This window comes from Panthera pardus, unplaced genomic scaffold, assembly GCF_024362965.1.
Source record: "Panthera pardus isolate Hobbes unplaced genomic scaffold, ASM2436296v1 HiC_scaffold_21, whole genome shotgun sequence".
Lineage (NCBI taxonomy): Eukaryota > Metazoa > Chordata > Mammalia > Carnivora > Felidae > Panthera > Panthera pardus.
Window position 1 is genome coordinate 48,670,129 of NW_026526777.1, and position 18,303 is coordinate 48,688,431.

At 44.0% G+C, this 18,303-nt stretch overlaps 1 long non-coding RNA gene across 1 annotated transcript in view; it reads right to left on the minus strand.

Moving 5' to 3' along the window:
* Positions 1–6,232: 6,232 nt before the first annotated feature.
* Positions 6,233–18,303, minus strand: part of LOC109253336 (uncharacterized) — a 61,673-nt gene continuing 49,602 nt past the window's right edge. Inside the window, exon 4 of the long non-coding RNA XR_002074353.2 lies at positions 6,233–6,431. This is a non-coding gene — a long non-coding RNA (uncharacterized LOC109253336). The remainder of the gene's footprint in view (positions 6,432–18,303) is intronic.

An 18,303-nucleotide genomic window follows, 5' to 3' on the forward strand; every position in this document is an offset into this window, starting at 1 on the left:
GCCATTCATTGATTGATTCACATCAGTGTGGATTCACTCATGGATCCTTTGTTATTCTAGAATCCACATCTTTGCCACGTCAGTTTTCTTTTCACGATATGTCTCTGCTGCTTATAATCCTGTTATTCCAGAGATGATTTTATTAGTTTATCACATCGATTCAAAAACCAAACTGAAAAATTTTTCAGACCATTAACTTCAGGATAGCCCTCCTCTTTCTCGCAGTGCAGGCTCCAAGCTAGAGCCAAGGAATATCAGCAGTCTTAAGGATGCCAGAGGTATTGCTCTGGGTCATATTTTCCAGGGTCATTATAATAATTTTTAAAGATTTTGCCTTAAAGTCAAAGCCTTCATTATTCCCTACCCACCTTCAATTCCTCTTAGACCATGTGAGGAATGGGCATAAGGACCATGTTATGGTGCTTGAGCTAAAGGAGGGTACATCCTTAAACTCAGGCAGAGCCAGTCATGGCCACACCTAGGACACTATGCAGGAAGGACACTATGTGGGTAGAAACTGCCCTACTTGGCAAGCTCTCTTCCTCTTTGGTCACCCTCCTACTTCATTTTCCCTGGAGTACCTGAAGGAGGGACATATGGTTTGCACTGGTATTTGGTTGTATGAGTCCAAAGGAAAATGCCAACTCGCAAGTAAATATTTGCCATTTGGGATGGCTAATTACACTGTATGATTTAAAAAGAAATGAGCATTTACCCCATCCTCGATTTCACCATCATGTCCTTGTGCAAGAAAAATAAATCACCTGTATAGCAGAAGCAAGATGTGACTTTTTAAAAAATCTAAACATTTTTTGTTTTTAGAAACAGATATGGCTGACTCAGAGTCACCAAAAAAAAAAAAAAAAAAAAAAAAAGAAAGAAGATTTCAATCTGGGTTCTATACACCTCTGTCCTCTAAGATATATTCCAACGGAAAATTCTCTCAGGGTTTTGGCCATTCCCAGAATTCTCTGGGAATACAACATTAGACTGAAGCAGGTTGGGTTGGAATGTCGAATGCAGAGGTTCTCAAACTGTGGTAATACTGTCCCCCAAGGGGCATCTCGCAATTAATGGGCAGGGACCACCATGTTAAATGTCTTGTCATGCATAGGACAGTTCTATACAGCATGAATTGCCCCGCCCCAAACGCCAATAATATGCCATGGAGAAAGAATCGAAGAGTTCCCCCAGTGATTTAGAATTAGCCCAAGATTCTAAGCCGCTATAACTGCTCTGTTGAATTGAAGAGTTGGAAACCTAGGTGCTGTTGGCCATGGCCATTATTTACTTAGTGGATTGAGAAATAGAGAGCCGGTCAGTAGCGAGAGAGGGTTGGCACAGGTATATAGGAAGAAACAGGGAAGAGTGACAGAGTGAGACTCCTGCTCATACTCTTATTTGAGCGCCTGGCTCTTATTACAATTCAGGCCTATCTACAATCCTGTTACTTGCAAACAAGATTCTTAACTTTGGAGAGACTAATTGCCATCTTCTGCCACACAGACTGAGCAACAGAGCAAGCTAGTTTGTCAAGGGAAAGAGGAAACAGAAGCAGAGGGAAGAAGAGGTATACCACTGGATACTGCCCAAAGGCTTCAAGGTTCTTGCTCAGTCCCTGAGGCCCAGGTGCCTCTGGACCGGTCAAAGGTGGCCTGAGACGTGGGTCCTAGGAGATGGGTCTCTCTAGAAACTGCATTATGATTGGAAGGGGTGGGTATTTCCAAAAGAGGAGGAGATCTGGGCAGCAAATTGTATGAGTCCACCACACGTCCAGTAGAAGGTCAGCCCAGACTGACCCTGGAAATCCTTTCCATAGAAAGGACAAGCCTGAGTTTGAATTAGGTGAAGCTGTTTAGTGGGACTTGACTGTCAAGGGGTTGCATCTGTGGATTAGGGGTCAGTTAAGAAAATACCCACGAGCTGAAAAACAAAAAACAAGAAAGCCCCTTTCTTTCAAAGGAAAACAAAACCAAAAATACCCCTCACACTCATTGGAAAATATCTCTTAAAATATTAGCCTTGTCTTCTTAACTAGCTTTTTATCTGCTTTTGGAGGATACTCAAGTTTGTGCTGAAGACGGTAGGTTTCATTTCTGTTACCAAGAAAGTCGGTTTCGTGGTAGATTTCTGTGGGTGGGTGCTTAATTGCATAGCTGTACCCTCTTTAACTGAAGGGGAGATTAGAAAGGGAGAATATAATTCCAAGAACTTTGTTTTTGCTAGCCAGCAAATCATTTAACAATGACCAAGGTATAGCTTCACAAGAGGTAAATGCCATTTTCACCTGCCATTTGCAGGCAGCAAGTACGGACAGATGAAGGAAATGTGGGGGGTGCCACAGTGTTCTGTGGCATGGCTTAGGTGTGAGGTCTGAAATTCTCCTTGCAGGCCTTCCATTCCAATCTTGCTTTTCTTGGATTTCAGAGATGATGCTGGGATTCCCGTGATTGACCACCAACACTTATCACCCAGGATTGTACCCTTGCTCCTTCCCTACCTATCGCTCCCTTAGCAGAGTCCTCTCATACCTATGGCTCGCAACATTGGATTCGCTTCAGAACTGGCTGTTTTTTAAAACATGGATTATTCCAAAAGCGCATCTCAATTTCAGGACTGGAAACACTTTTTAAAACAAGGCGAAGTCAAGTCTTGTGAAATACCCAGCTGATTAACCCCCTACAGCTAACTAAAGGAAGCGATTTCTTTTGTTAAACGTCTCCCTCGACAGCTTCGCCAATTCAGTCCTTCCTGCTGTTTGACCCTTCCAAGCCTGGAAGGCTCTGGACTCCCAGGCCAGAAACAGTACCTGACACACGGGCAGCATCAGCACATGCTACTTGAATTGAATTGAAGCCGAATTGAAGCCCTGAGCCTATTTGTGTCATCAGTTCTCAGAGTCAGCTGGGCTTTGTTTTTTTTTCTATCTGTTATAGGAAAATTGAAGGAATGTCTTTATCACTAAGGTCTCTTGCAAGTCTAACATCTGTGAGAAAGAAAATGTTTTGTAGTGCAGTTAGTGTTTGGAGCCGCGTCTCAAGGCTTATGCTTAACTTTTTGAGCGTTACTTGCACTAGGGTTCCCCACGCCATTCTTTGGTTCGCGTATTACAGGCCACCCGTGGCCCCCTCTCTGATCCTTGAAAAGGCCACACGGTCCTGCCCCTGAGGAATTGTTCTTGCAGTTCCCTCTGTCTGCAAGGCTGGGTGCTTCTCAGCACTCGGGTCAGCTGAAATGCCACCTTTCGAGAGGTATCTCCTGATAACTTAGAGGAAGCATCCAGTCTGACACTCTCCATTACATCGTCCTATTTATTTCTATGTAGTGCTTATCATAATATATAACATACATTTACTGGCTTATCATAACCTTCTCCCCATAAACTATAAGCTCCATAAGGGTAGAGAATTGTCTATATTCTTTTTCACTCTATCTTCAGAACCAGGCTTCCAGGGACCCAGTTATATGTAATGCTTTTTCCAAAATAGAAAAGTCTGCCTGTTCTCTGAGAAGATCCAACCTCTTGGTGGACACCTGGCTTGGTAAGCCAGGCACGGACTGTATTTCAGCCCCTCCTGGCCCTTTGGCCAGGTACCCTGGTTCAGTGAACAGCCTACACAACTGTGCACTATCTCTCCCCAGCACCATACAAAGTGCCTGCAGATAATAGAAACATAACTGGATGAATATATCAACCTTATTGAGGTTTAATTTATTTATAATAAAATGCACCATTTTAAGTGTTCAGTTCAATGAATTTTGGCAGACGCAGGTACCCAGATAACCACTACCACAATCAAGATATAGAGATTCCATTACTCCACAAAGTTTCCTCATGTCCTTTTTGCAGTTGTCTCTCTTCCCATGCACCCTCCGCCCCAAGCCCAGCCTCAAGCAATCACTGAATCTTTTAATTTTATTTAGTTGTATCTCACTTCTTTGCAAAAGAATTTTAAAATGGCCTTAAAAGGGAATAAATGTATCAAAATCAATAAAAGAGGGGAAATAAAGAGGAGAAAGCAAGATTAAGAGGAACGAGGCAGATATCCCAACCATAAAGGTCGATAGAGCATCTGTGATTGAACTTGAAGGCTGAGGCTTGGCCCGCAGCATCCTTATAGCCAAGGCAAAGAGAGAAAAGTGGTACTTCAATTACTCTCTTTTCAGAGGAAGAGCATTTCATTTGTTTCAGGGGAGACGAAGTTTCCCTGAGATATTCCTCAAACCAATCATCAGACACAAGCTTTTGGAGGATGCTCTGAATGGTGTTTTCGAAGAGTTTCACAGCAAACACAGCGGGACTGGTTACTTGTCTTTTTCCTCCTGACAATCTGCAAACATTCTTACAGCAAATATTAAAGTGTCTTTCATAAATGAGATGATCTTCCTGGGTTTTTCGGGAAAGTGGAATAGTAAACAACTCAACCTTATCTTCTCTAGCGAGGTCTGGGACTCAGAAATCTTTTATTGTCCTGATGGGCAAAGTTTGCTTTGAAACCCTGGTGGGCAGGTGGGAGGGTTAATGCTCAGTTGTGAAACTTGAAAGAACCTGGCCAGAATCCCTGTCTAGATGAAAGGGTCCCCAGCCCCCGCCCGGAGCTGCGCTGTGAGTGGGGCGTGCGTCTGAGGAAGAGCCAGGGTTTTCTTGAGGAATCAGTGCTGGAGCTGGGCCAGCGTGAGCTGGGGCTGCGTTGAGATGCCAAACTTCTACACAGTAGAACGTTCAAACACTTGAACATGAAAGATATTGTGGGCAAGTGTTGACAGCCTCTTACCGCACACATAGACATTTCTTAGCAATGTCCCTGGGAGTCCGAGTTCTAAGCCATCTCACCCTTGCTTGACGATGAGTTAGAGAGACCCTGAAATGAATACCCTCTTCCCTGCTGGATTCTGAATCAGTTGAGCAATAAGAAAAATGGGTGAGTTAGCTCACTGCCGGCCCCTGTTTACAACAGCCATTTCTCGGGGCGCCTGGGTGGCTCAGTTGGTTACCCGTCTCTTGATTTTGGCCCACATTCTCACAGTTTGTGAGTTTGAGCCCTGCCTCAGGCTCCAGGCTGAGAGTGCAGAGCCTGCTTGGGATTCTCTCTCTCCCCCTCTCTCTCAAAAATAAATAAACTTAAACAACAACAACAATAACAAGACCAGCCATTTCTCTGTGGTGTGGCCTCCTCATCTCCAAAATGAAAGGTGGACCAGTTGGCCCCATTAACTTTCTAAAATCCCCTTCACTCCAGTTTTTCAGCTCCTCTTACTCAGCTTTATCTATGCTTTGTCTTTATTTTTTAATGTTTACTTATTTTTGAGAGAGAGAGAGAGAGACAGAGCGTGAGGATGGGAGGGGCAGAGAGAGAGGGAGACACAGAATCTGAAGCAGGTTCCAGGCTCTGAGCTGTCAGCACAGAGCCCCATGCGGGGCTTGAACCCAGGAATCTTGAGACCATGACCTGAGGCAAAGTCAGAGGCTTAACGGACTGAGCCACCCAGGTGCCCCTAGCTATGCTTTGTCTTAAAAGCTACCTCTGAATTCTGTATGAATCCGTGCATTTCTTACAAGAGGGCAACTTCATAGGAGTGACATTCCTCTCTTTGTTTTCAGACCCTGCCGGCTGGACAAAGAGGATGATTCTGTTTTCTCCTTCAGGTGTCAAACCGAAGAAAAAAACAAACACAAAGGATCTCAAATCATAGTGGGTTGTGTATCCCTTACTGTGGTTAAGACTCCGAAAAGTAACCTGAGGTTCTTCATTAGTTTGGTCTGTTTGCTGAGTTCAAGGTCATTTCAGGTTCAGCAGAATGTCATGCTGTTTTTGCAGCCCTTGAACAGCAAGAGAATGCAAAGCACATTTTGTAGTTCGGTTTTCCCCACACAGGGTTCCAAGATAAACGCAATACATATGTTCTGATTCATTCACACTTTACTCACTAAATAACTATTTGATATCTAAGAAGGCTTCAGAGTTTTAACAAAAAAACTCTTCAAAGTATTCTTTCCTTTGAACCCAACACTCATATTTTCCTAAGAATAAGAATGAATAATGACCAGTAGAGTTTGCAGGTATTTGAAACATTGCCCAAATCCCTGTTTTCTCAACTTCAAAACATGTAATATGCATAGTCATAATTTTGAAAAAAAACCCATATATGGTATGTGGGTGTGTGTGTCTGTGAATTATGTGAGTATGTGCCATGAACTGTGCTAGGCACTTTATGTACATTGCCACTACTATTTAAAACGTTTAAAGTTAGGTTTTACTTCTCTCATTTACAGGCAAGAAAGCTGAGGCTCAGAGGTTTTATGACTCGCCCAAGGCCAGAGCTGACAGGTTGCAGTGCTGAACTCTCTCTGTTTGAATCTTCTTAGTTAATTTTGTTCAATTCAGCAAATATTTATCAAATGCTTCCATGTGCCAGGTGCTGTCCCAAGTCTGAGGAGAAAAACAAGGAAAGACCTTGAGATGCTCTTAGTGAAGGGCTTCTTATTTTTATCCATCAGCATGTGACTGGAGATGGCAGGTAAATGTGGGCGTTATGAGGTTGTATCAGGTAGGATGTGTTTCTATTCGGTTGTAACAGGAAATCCAACTCAAACTAACTTAAACAATAAGGAGGACACATCGTGCCCGGGAAGGCTATTATCGCCTAATATCCATTTCCTCTTCTAGAGGAGCAGAGCCTCCAATTTTTAGCTGGGCATATGGCTGTGTAGACTAAAGAAAACATTTCTCAGACACACCTGAAGCTAGGTGTGGCCATATAACTAAGTTATTGCATATAACCAGAAGAGCTATGTGTACTTTCTGGGAAATGGCTTTCCCTTTTGTCCTTCTTGCTGACTGGATTCAGGTCTGATGGGAGAAGCTGGAGCAGCCATCTTGGGCCACAGGGGAAGAAATTCTGTGTTAAAATGGCAGAGCTACCACACCTAAGGCGATATATCCCTGGACTGTCTGCCTGGACTTGTGTGTTGTTGTTAACCCGAGAAAGAAAGAAATCTTGAACTTGTTCAAGCCACTGTTATTTGGAGTTTTCAGTTACTTGCAACTGGGCCTGATCCTAACTCCCATATTTACATAGCTGGAAGTCCTGGAGGAAAGGGTGGACTTCAGTGTTAGTTTGATTTCGCAGCTCAATGAGAGTATCAAGGAATCAGTTTTGTCCAGAACTTGGTTTTGCCTTTGATGTCAGCTGCATCCTAAGGCTGGCTCTCTTTCAGGGGGCAAGATGACAGCTAACAAAAAAATAAATATATGCTTCCTTATCAACTTTCAGAGAGAGAGAGAGAGAGAGAGAGAGAGAGAGATACAGAAGTGCTCTCGTAAAAACAACGAGGTTCCTTTCCCAGAAACCCGCTGACATCATCTTGCTTTTCACTGACCCACATAAGGTCAAATGCAGCCAGGGGAATGCCATGAACTGATCAGTTTAGTTTCTGATGGAACCAATCACCTTGGCAAAAGAATTGGGCTTACACTCATTGCCTACTGCTGGAGGTGGGGTATTTTTTTCTTTTTAAATTTGGGATAACATACTAATTTAGGGTCAATTTAGGGATGTCAGTTCTTGGCATCAATGAATTCAACCTGCAGTTTGTACTGTCTTTGAAGGGCCCCCACAGTTCACGGTGGAAGAGGCAGCATAACACCTTCCTGTGTATTTGCTAAAAGGATTCAGTGAAATGTGTAGCTGTCCTATTTCAGGGAATTTCTCTCAGTGGGCTAGAAGGAGTCGTTTTGCTGGTGAGTCCAAATGGATCCATGCTGTCCCCAGATCAATCCCCTGGAAATGGACAAAGCTGTCAGTACTACCCCCTCCCAGGGGAGGGCTCCTATCTGAGAATTTCTCCTCTAGCTTGCCCCCAGCCCCCTTCCTCCAAGGCTACCTGAAGTACCTATAATTCCTGGAATTCCTATTCCTTGGGAGTAAACCATCTTTTCAGAAAGTCTCCGTTAACCTTGGAGGAGTGACACATTGAATCTCAGCATGGACGTATTGATCAGGTTAATTAGAATCCTCCCCCATCACCACGTCCTCCAACACCAGGGACATGGGGCCAGTGGGCAGTTGGGGTGTTATAGTAGAGAAGACAAAGCTCCTGGTTTCTGGCTACTCAGAGAGGGCAGGTAGGATATCAAAATGGGGGTCCTGAGTCCCTGGCCAAGATAGGAGGTGGGGATAATAAGAAAGGTCAGGAAGTGAGGTAATGGAGAAACATGGAAGCCGATTTCAGCGACTTAATAATTTAGCCAAAGGTAACCCTGTGCAATCTATGCTGAGTGACCAATAGTTATCGTTTGATTTTGTGGCTGCACAACGGCTCTATTATTTCCCATCTTGGGTGCCCCGGTGGCTGCCAGAATCTCTGAAGTTTTGTTTCTTGCCCATCCATCTGGCTTGTGGCTTGCCCACACGGCTCAGGACGCAGCCTTGTTAAAATGACAGGACTCCATGAGTCTCCCCAAAATGGAAAGGAACAACCAGAAGGAGGGCATCCATTCAGTACAGAAATCACATCAGAGAAGGAGCAAAGCCAGAAACACTGGCTCAAAATAGGATCAGGGGGAGCTGAGCACAGTGGAAAGCAAAAGGTCTTCTCCGTTCTTTTCAACCAACTCTAAAAGCGATTCTACAGTAAATATCTTTTTCTGTAGTAAATCCATCCGGGTACTATGTTCCAACAGCCATCCGTTCTTTAGCTTGTGTAAGCTTATCACCTATAGCAATTAGATATTGGGTACCTAATCCAAAACTCTCCACACCTTATTCATTCTTCCCTGGGGCCATTTCTGAAGTTCCTCTGAAGGGCTTCATTTCACTCTCACATCAGCACTTCTCCATCCTCCCTGGACCATTCATATGCAAATCACATGGCCAGGGAAGGGTGGTGGTGAGTGATAAAAATGTGGATCTCAGAGCTCCACCCAGAATCTTCTAAACTAGGCTCTCTCTGTGAGCAGGGCCTAGAAATGAATGTTTTAAGACAGCAAGTCATGTGATTTTAATGCAGTCTAAGGTTTAAGCACACTGATTCCTGGAGAGTGCCAACAATAATACCTCGCGGTTGGGGCAACCGGGTGGCTCAGTCTGGTAAGTGTCTGACTCTTGATTTCATCTCAGGTCATGGTCTCAGGGTTCATGGGCTGAGCCCTGTGTTGGGCTCTGCACTGATGGGGTGGAGCCTGCTTGGGATTCTCTCTCTCCCTCTCTCTCTCTGCCCCTCCCCTCCTGTAATAAATTAAAACCAAAACAAAAACAAAAAAACCTTACAGTTTGATGGGACTCTATGCTTTAACAAAGACTTTTGTATAACATCTCATTTGAGCCTCACCACAAGCCTCGGGAAGAATGTCAGAGCAGGAATGATTATTTCCATCTTATGAAGGGGAGATCACACTTCTGTGCCTTCAAGTAACTTGCACGAGGTCACACACTCATCAGTGGGGTCGCGTGGACTGCAATTCAGGTCTTATAGTACCGAGTTCAGTGCTCCTGCCATTACCCTGAATGGTAACAACATTTTGATTGACTGAATGTCAATCACTGTCTAAAAGAAAACATAGTCTGAGCAGCCACGGGAAGAAGCATCCTTTGTGGAAAGAGAAAATAAAACTATAAGAACTTGGAAAATGTCAATAGCCAGCACACTTACGGTCATCAATGGTCTAATCATAATGTTAAATTTGTTCACTACAAGTATCAGAAGATTCATTTTTATTACATATTGAGATTTGGCCTAGTTGACTCAATTAATTGGTCAGGACCGTCGAATTTTCACAATGGTGAACCACGTGATCAGAAATTCCATTAAGTGAATGCTAACTACATTCATTTACTTTTAATGATGCTGCTGCTGAAGGAACATCCATGTGACTCAAACCTGAGTCAAGGACAGACGAGGAATTATTCATACCTAATGTTCCTTTGTCAGCAATCCATGGTGTCCCAGTTTCATTCTGAAATTTTAGTGGAATTAAATCTGAGAAGCTGAAAAAATTATATCATGAACTGCAATTTGGTTGAGCTCCAACCATTGGGCAATTCAAGGCCGCTAATGGGACACACGCGTTGGCGATTAATTCCACAGCCACAGTGTTAGGCAGATGAGTAATCGCTGCTGAACCCCTACACACCTGTGTGATGGTTAACTTTATGTGTCAATTTGACCGGGTCACCCAGGATGCCCACATATCTCGTTAAAACATCATTTCTGGGTGTGTCTGTGAGAGGGTTTCTGGAAGAGATTAGCATTTGAATGAGACTGAGTAAAGCAGATCCCTAGTGTGGTTGTCATCCAGTCTGTGGAGGAACTGTATAGAATGAAAAAAGTGGAAGAAGGGCCCCTTTGCTCTCTGACGTTGTCTCCTATGACATTGGTCTTCCCCTGCACAGGGACTGGGACTTAACATCATTTGCTCTCTTGGTTGTCGAGCCTTGGGGCTTGGACTGAAACTACGCTGGTTTTCCTGGGTCTCCAGCTTGCAGAGGACAGTGGAATTTCTCACCTTCCTTATTCATGTGAGCCAATTCCTCCCCACCCTGCCATATATAGAAAGAGAGCGAGGCGGGGTGCGTGCGCGCAGCGCGCGCGAGCGCGCGCGCGTGTGTGTGTGTGTGTGTGTGTGTGTGTGTGTGTGTGTGTGTATATGTCTATCTCCTATTGACTCTATTTCTCTGGAGAATCCCGACTAATATACCATGTACCCCCGCACTCCCGACTTTTCACCTCAAGATCTCCGTGGCTGCATTGTGCGGTCAGATGAGTCACATTTAGCCTTGCTCCCCGCACCAGCTATTGGATTTACAACCTAACGCTAAGGCAACCTGGGTTATGGGTTGGGCCCCACATGGAACTGCTAGCTTGGCTTTATTTCGTGCCTTTAGGCTCAGCTCCACGTCACAGGCAGCCACTCGCGCTGTGAGGAGCACAAATGGCCGGTTCATCAGGGTCGGAAAGGCCAGGGCCCTTCCCAGCATTGCCTCAGAAAGCAACTCTGGAAAGACACTGCAGAAGCTGAATCAGTCCTTTGTTAACTTGGGCCCTGCGTGAATTTTTATGTCCCATTTGGTGAAAAATGCAGATTAGGCTGCTGGGTTTACATCACTGTAATTAAAACATTTTGCTAACAGTCACTTATGGATTAATTAGAGCCGACCCTGAGTTAGGATGAATCCAGGCCATTTTGGGGCCATCTGAGTAGCATATGTGATGGTAATTCCCTAAGCACCCGTCGGGCTGTATATGTTTTGGTGACCATTCCATCAAATATTCTTTTTTTTTCTAAAAAACTTTTTTGGTGCCCAGAAATCTATCTGTCCACGAGTGGGATAAATATACTAGCTTGTTTTCTAGTTTTCAAAACAGTTTGTGGTTGTTTAATAATTCTTTGAACCATGTGTGTTTGCCAAATGTATGATGCATGTAATGGGTATGAATTGTTCCACTGGGCTTGAGGAGCAAGAAACATCACTTTACTTTTCCAGCTCAATACCTTCTCCCTGGGCCTGGGCATGGATTATTGAGGGAGGGGGGCCTTGCTCTCCCTAGCTTCCCCCTGGGTTGTGCCAGGCACTCAGGATTCACTCAGTCTAGGAGAACGGGGAGAGAGGCCTCTGTCGGTACCCCATTTGGTCACTGCAGGTGCCCCCTGTGCAAGCCCACACACACCTACCTCCCGAAGGCCATCAGGCCCTGGAGCTACATTCCCTCCTCAGCAGGCCAGACAGCCTGACAGTTGCTCCCCAGCTAAGGAGCTTGATATCTGGCCTCGACAACATCCCAGCAGCCACTCCCCATTCAAGGTCCTGCCACCTCCTGGGTGCTGTGCAGGACCCTCTCCTCAGAGAACCCTCAAACCGGAGATCCAACTGCTTTCGGTCATCAAGCCTCTTCCCAATTCTAGACACTTCATGGCTCCCAATCCCACCCCCACCCCACCCCCAGCCTCCTCCTGCCTGGGAACCAGTGCTCCCAAACAAAGGTTTGGTCCTAACACACAAAATGTGTCCCTTGGGAACCAGGAACACAGAAACACCAAGGCTGGCTGCCTTTTCTGATAGGGGTAAAAGGAAAATTCCCTTCAGTCTTTGCTGATGAATTCACAGCAGGAAAGGAAAAAAAAAAGCCACCACAAAACCATAAGCCACAAAAAAGGCAAGACACCAGATACTTTCTCAATAATTCATTCCAAGTATGAGTATACATGTATGTATAATTATTCTCCCATTTTTCCTCCAGTTTTGTTTAAATAATGTTTCCTTTTTAAAATCACTATGCTGCTTAGGGGCGCTTGGGTGGCTCAGTTGGTTAAGCCTCTCTCAACTTCGGCTCAGGTCATAATCTCACGGTTCGTGAGTTTGAGCCCCGAGTCGGGCTCTCCGCTGACAGTGCGGAGCCCGTTTGGGATTCTCTCTGTCTCTCTCTCTCTCCCTTTTTTGCCTTCCCCCTGCTCTCACTCACTGTCAAAATAAATAAACTTAAAAAAAAATGTTAAAAAAAATTATTATACTGCTTGTCTCCCCTTCTCTCCCCTAATATATTTTGTCCCTAAGGCTGTTGAACTATTTCTGAAATAGTCATTTTATTCAATTAGTGTCTTCCCCCTCCTCCTGTTTTTATGTCAATATCATACAATTTTCAAAAAGATTTAGTTGTGTGTTTCAAAATCTAACAGGATGCATCAATAAATTAAAAACAAAGATTTTGTTTTTCTTGACCGCTCTTTGGATTAACTTCACATTATTTGCCAAGTTGTATAAATCATTTTAGGGGAACTTAAATTGCATTAAATTCACATACTAATTTAAAATATATTACCTTAAAAAATAAAATATATTATCTTTGTTTCATTTTCTTTTTAGCCAGAAGCAAGGTAGATTTTGCCTCCTTTTCTCTCCCTTTATTTGGCCTATTATGTGTTTCCCATTTCTTTCAATAAGATAATTTTTTTATCCCAAGTTGAGTCAATATTCAAGAATTTATGTTTTTTGTTACTCTTATAGAATGGAATCACTTTTTCTATGTGTGTCACTAGTATAAAGAATAACACCCAATTTTGAGAATTTGCCTTATACTCCCTAGCTCTCCATTCACCTGTTGAGTTTTGTAAGTTTACAATATCATCTCCCAAAGATATTTTAATTATTCCTTTCCTGTGCAGATGTCTCTGTTTGTCACCCTTCTCAGAATGTTGTCAGCACTACAATGCCACATTGTAATGATGGCAGAGAGCACTCTGGCTTTGTTTCTGCTTTGAAGAGATTCTCATTTTGTAGAATACTGGCTTGTAGTTGTGATTTATTCAAAGAAGAAAGTTTAATACAGAAATCCTTCTTGTTAAAATACTTAAGAGTTTTCAAAAGGAATAAATGTTGGGGCACCTGGGTGGCTTAGTCGGTTAAGCATCCAACTTCAGCTCAGGTCATGATCTCACGGTTCGTGGGTTCGAGCCCCTCATCAGGCTCTGTGCTGACAGCTGGAGCCTGGAGCCTGCTTCGGATTTTGTGTCTCCTTCCCTCTCTGCCCCTCCCCTTTTCATTCTCTCTCTCTCAAAAATAAATAAACATTAAAAATTTTTTAAAGGAATAAATATTTATTTGCATTATTTCTTGGTATTTACTGAGATGATGAAGTCACTTTACAAATTTTTCCCGTTAGCATGATGACTTTAAAACCTATTCCTCGAATGGACATGTGCGCAATGTAGTTATACCTGGATTCAGCTCATAACTCAAAGCTAAAAAGCAAAGAAACAAGCACGTAAACCAACCAACCAACCAACTCCGTAGCTCAGAAAGGCTAGACAGACGTACAGTTTATCTGGGAGTATTTATTCCCAGGAGACCCAACAACCAGCAGTCCTTGGAAACGTGCTCTGCTGATCACCCAGACCACTTCTTGGCCCCTCCTGCTCATCCTGTACTTGACTGTCCAGACTGTGGCCAGGCTTCTGCCGGGCTCTGAGAATGCCCCTCTCGGACAGTCTTCCTTGTTTTCAGTGGAGCTTTGCAACCATGATGGATTCTTTTCCATCATTCGATCACAGGGACAAAAATCTTAGTTACTGCCTTGTACTATTAACTATAGCAATTTATGTCATAAGATGACTTTCATGTCCTACTATAAATAGGGTTGGCTTTCATTACTACATATATACTGACAATGAACAATAAACAGTAGTTTGGGGGTAAGTGGATGCCGGGGGAAATATTATAACCCCAAGTTGCACAATTTTGATTAAAAGAATTGTGTAATTACCTGGTGTATTTTGGACTGTGACCAATATGCTCTGTATTGGTCAATGGTGGAAACTTTTTCTTTGTAAGTATTTTGTGAGAAAATTCTTACACACACACACACACACACACACACACATCAAGCTGGAACAGATTGACAAAAGTTTTAACCCATAGTCAGTGAAGGTGAGGGCAATATGGCAGCATATATAAATGTATATGCCCTCCTACCCAGTAATTCCAACTATGAGGTAGTTCTTCTTCATACACAATAAAATGTGTGGGCAATGTATAAGGATATAAACATAGTGTACTTACAATATCAAAAAATCTGGAACTCTTAAATATGTCTAAAAAATGGACTGGATAAGTAAGGTATGATACATCCATTCAGTGGAATGCCACACAACTGCCAGAGAATGAGGTAGATCCCCAGGTCTGGATATGAAAATATGACTAAGACATTTTAAGTGAGAAAACAAGGTGGAGAACAGTAGGTACAGTACACCCTCATTTGTGTTTTTTAAAAGTAGATTTAGCTACTATCTATATAGGAAAATTCTGTAAGAATACTATTTAACTAGTTCACCACGAGAATATACAATTACCATGAAAAAGCATAGATCTCACTTAAAAGTAATGCAATTTCATTGGAGAAAATTTGGAAGATACAGAAGGATATAATGATAACAATAAGAATTGCCCAGATAAAAATAAAAATCACCCAAAACAAAGTGATGTTTTTCCTTTTGGCATTTTTTCAATGCATGTGTGTGTATGTATATACATACATATATATATATATATATATATATATATATATATATATATATATATATATACATACACATATATATGTGTGTGTGTGTATACACACACTTTATATATGCGCACACTTTAAAAAAGATTAACACCACAATGCTTAAAGTGGTTTTACAATCAACCTTCTCTCTACCAGTTGGTATCCTATCATGCGTATTTTTCCTTATCATTAGTCAATAATGAAAATATTTTTCCTGAAGTATTCATTCCCTTTCTCTGGATCATAGAGATATGGCCTTTCCATTGCTGTGTAGCTTGGTGCCGTAGACTGAGCATAGACTTTAGAATCAAAAGACCTAAATTCAAGTCATGCTTTTGCTGGTTGGTTGCGTGATCTTGGGCAAGTTACTTAAGTGAATTGAACCACATTTTCATCTTTAGTAACACGGGTAAAATAAGAGCTAGCCCTACCTAGGTTGTGATATTGTGAGGATGAGATGAGGTATCACAAGTCAAGTGCTTTTTGAGCTGTAAAGTCTGGTAAGAATCCACCCATTGCCCAGCACAGACCCTCAAGGCCCCTCCCTGAGTCTGCTCACTTTACTTTCTCATTACCTGAGTGACTGAGGTCCTCTAGAAGGAGCCCACGTCACGAACAATGAAGACCAGACTCCGTGTGGTGTATGAAGACTCTCACAGTCTAGACCAAACCCACATTTCTAGCCCCATGTGCTGGTCCTGCCATCCTGGTACCACTCCAGTCCCATCCATGCACTTTCACAGAGAAACATACTCTCCAAAGACCTTGTTGATCTCGTCTTCACCTAGAATATCCTTTATTTTCCCTATGCCTGGAAAAATCCTACTCATCCTTTAAGGTCCAGGTCTAATGTCAACTTTTCTGTGTAGACTTTCCTGACAGCCAAGACCGAAATAATGGTTTCCTCCTGGGCTGCTGTGGCACTTGGTATTGCTGATCTACACTTGTTTATCACACGGTTCAAGAATCCTTTGATTCTTGGAGCACAATTGTCACTTTTTGGGGTATCTGCCCGTCCATCCCTTGGTTTATCTCCCTTTTCCCAAGACCTGCCTTCTTAATGCAGCAGATTTGGTCACAGCTGACTGCAACAGGGCAAATTCCTGGAATAAGATTCTCTTTTCTGGGACTTTGGAATTGACATTTAGGATGCTAGTCAGTGTTGTTGCAAGTGAGAACATGTACCTTCAGGATTTAAGCCTGCCTTTGTGGAACGGCCAACTTTAGTTCATCTGGGCAAACAGAGGTGGAGAATGTTGTCTGCCAAGAAGAACCAAAAGTAATGAGGAGAGGCCAGAGGCCATGAAATCCCAACAAGAGAGAGGGACATAGAGGAAGTATCTTGGTCCTGGGCAGCTTTCTAATTCAGGGTTGCAGGGCTCCAGAGGCCTGGATACACTTTTAGCAGCTTTGGGCTCCATGAAGTATCCATATGTAAATAAATGTACATCCTTTGACTTAAGGATAATGAATGCATAACTAGATCACCATAACATAATGTGGATGTTCAGTAACAGAGACATAACCACAGTTTTATGGAGCACCAGGAGGTGAGAGAAAGTGCTGAAGTAGGTAGTCGGGAATGGCTTCCTGTAGAACGTGAAGTTGGACCAGTAGGGAAGTCATGTTGGGCTGGGGGAAATGCCATGAGCCATGGAGTGGTGGTGGTAACTCCAAGCAGCTCAGTGTTGCTGGAGCATAAAGGCATGGCGAGGCCAGCGGTGAGGCCGGCTGGAGGGATCGGCAGGAGCCTGGTCAGGCAGAGTCTCGGGCTCCATGGGAAGTTGGGACTTCATCCTACAGGTCAGTGGTTCTCAACCTTAGTTGCACATTAGAATTTCCTAGGGAATTAAAAAAAGAAATATGGATGCCTTCTCCCAACTGTTCCAATTAAATAAGAATCTCTGGGGGCGGAAGCTGGGCACTGAGCACTTTAAAAAGCTCCCCAGATGATTCTAGTGGGCATACAGCATGGGGACCCTGACAGGAGAGCGTTGAAGGAGTTTAAGCCAGAGATAGACCTGGTTTCAGAAAACTTGTCTTGGTAGTTGGACTGAACATGAGGAGGAAGGCAGAAGACCATCCCCGCGTCGCAGTACGCAGGTGAGAGCCGGAGAGGGCCTGGTGTCGGGCAAAGGCTGTGAGAATGGAGAGAAGGAGGATTTCAGGAGATCAAAGTTTTTAGTTTAAGAAGGGAGAGGAAGGGAAGGTCGTTGGGGCTGACCTGAGGGTCCTAGCTTGGGTAGCGGGAGATGCCTCCCACAGGCAGACAGGAGGAAAGGGTCTGGGGGAGGCTGGCGAACTCTGCCGTGGACATTCGGAACGTGAGGTGGTGCTGGGGCGTGCAGGGAGAGAGCAGGCAAATGGGCAGATTAGCCTCCTGCTGCGGGCCTAGACCAGGTGGGAACTGCACTTTGTCGGCTGATGGAGGCTTGTTTTTTATTTTTACCATTTATTGAGAGGAGCCTCCCCCAAAGTCACTTTTCTAGCTCACAAAGGTGTGATGGGTGCTAAAACGAGGAGTGGGCCCCACCTAGATCACCTCCTGAGATAGGGTGTGATGTGTGTCTCTGAAGTGCCTTGAAGTCAGGTGGCTTCTCAGAGTTCTAAAATTAGCAGAGCAGCTGCGCCTGGTGGGTGGCGAGGCCACGGCTCACTCACTCGGGGAGAACTGGGCCTTCCTGCCGTGGGCTCTGTTTGTGTGAGTAGGTCAGGGATCAAGCAAGAATCTGTTTCTTTGAAGAATTCCCCCAGGAGCCACGTGTCATGCCAGTGTGCTGCAAGAGGACAGAACATGTCTTCTGTTGCCAGGTGTAAGGGAAAGAACAGGAGGGGCACCAGAAAGGAGCCTCATGAGAGGGCGATTGTTCGAGAAAATTCACCGTAGAAACGACACTCTTAAAGACAGGCGAGGAAACAGTTCACACTAGAGGAGTCAGAATTAGGTTTGAAACTGAAAACCTGCTTTGGGGCTCTGCGTTTTTGCACAGACGAGTGCTATGGAAATACTTTCTGGTTGCGGTTTTGAATCTCTAGGGTGGTTCAACCTCTCCAGATTAGGGCTCTGATGCCAGCTCCACCAACAGGAGGCATTTGGGGAGGGGGGCCAGGAGGTGGGTGGAAGTAAAGGAATCTTCTCAGTGCATTTCTTTATTGAAAAGACGTATAGGGGCGCCTGGGTGGCTCAGTCAGTCAGGAGTCCGACTTCGGCTCAGGCCATGGTCTCACAGTTTGTGGGTTCAAGCCCTGCGTCAGGCTCTGTGCTG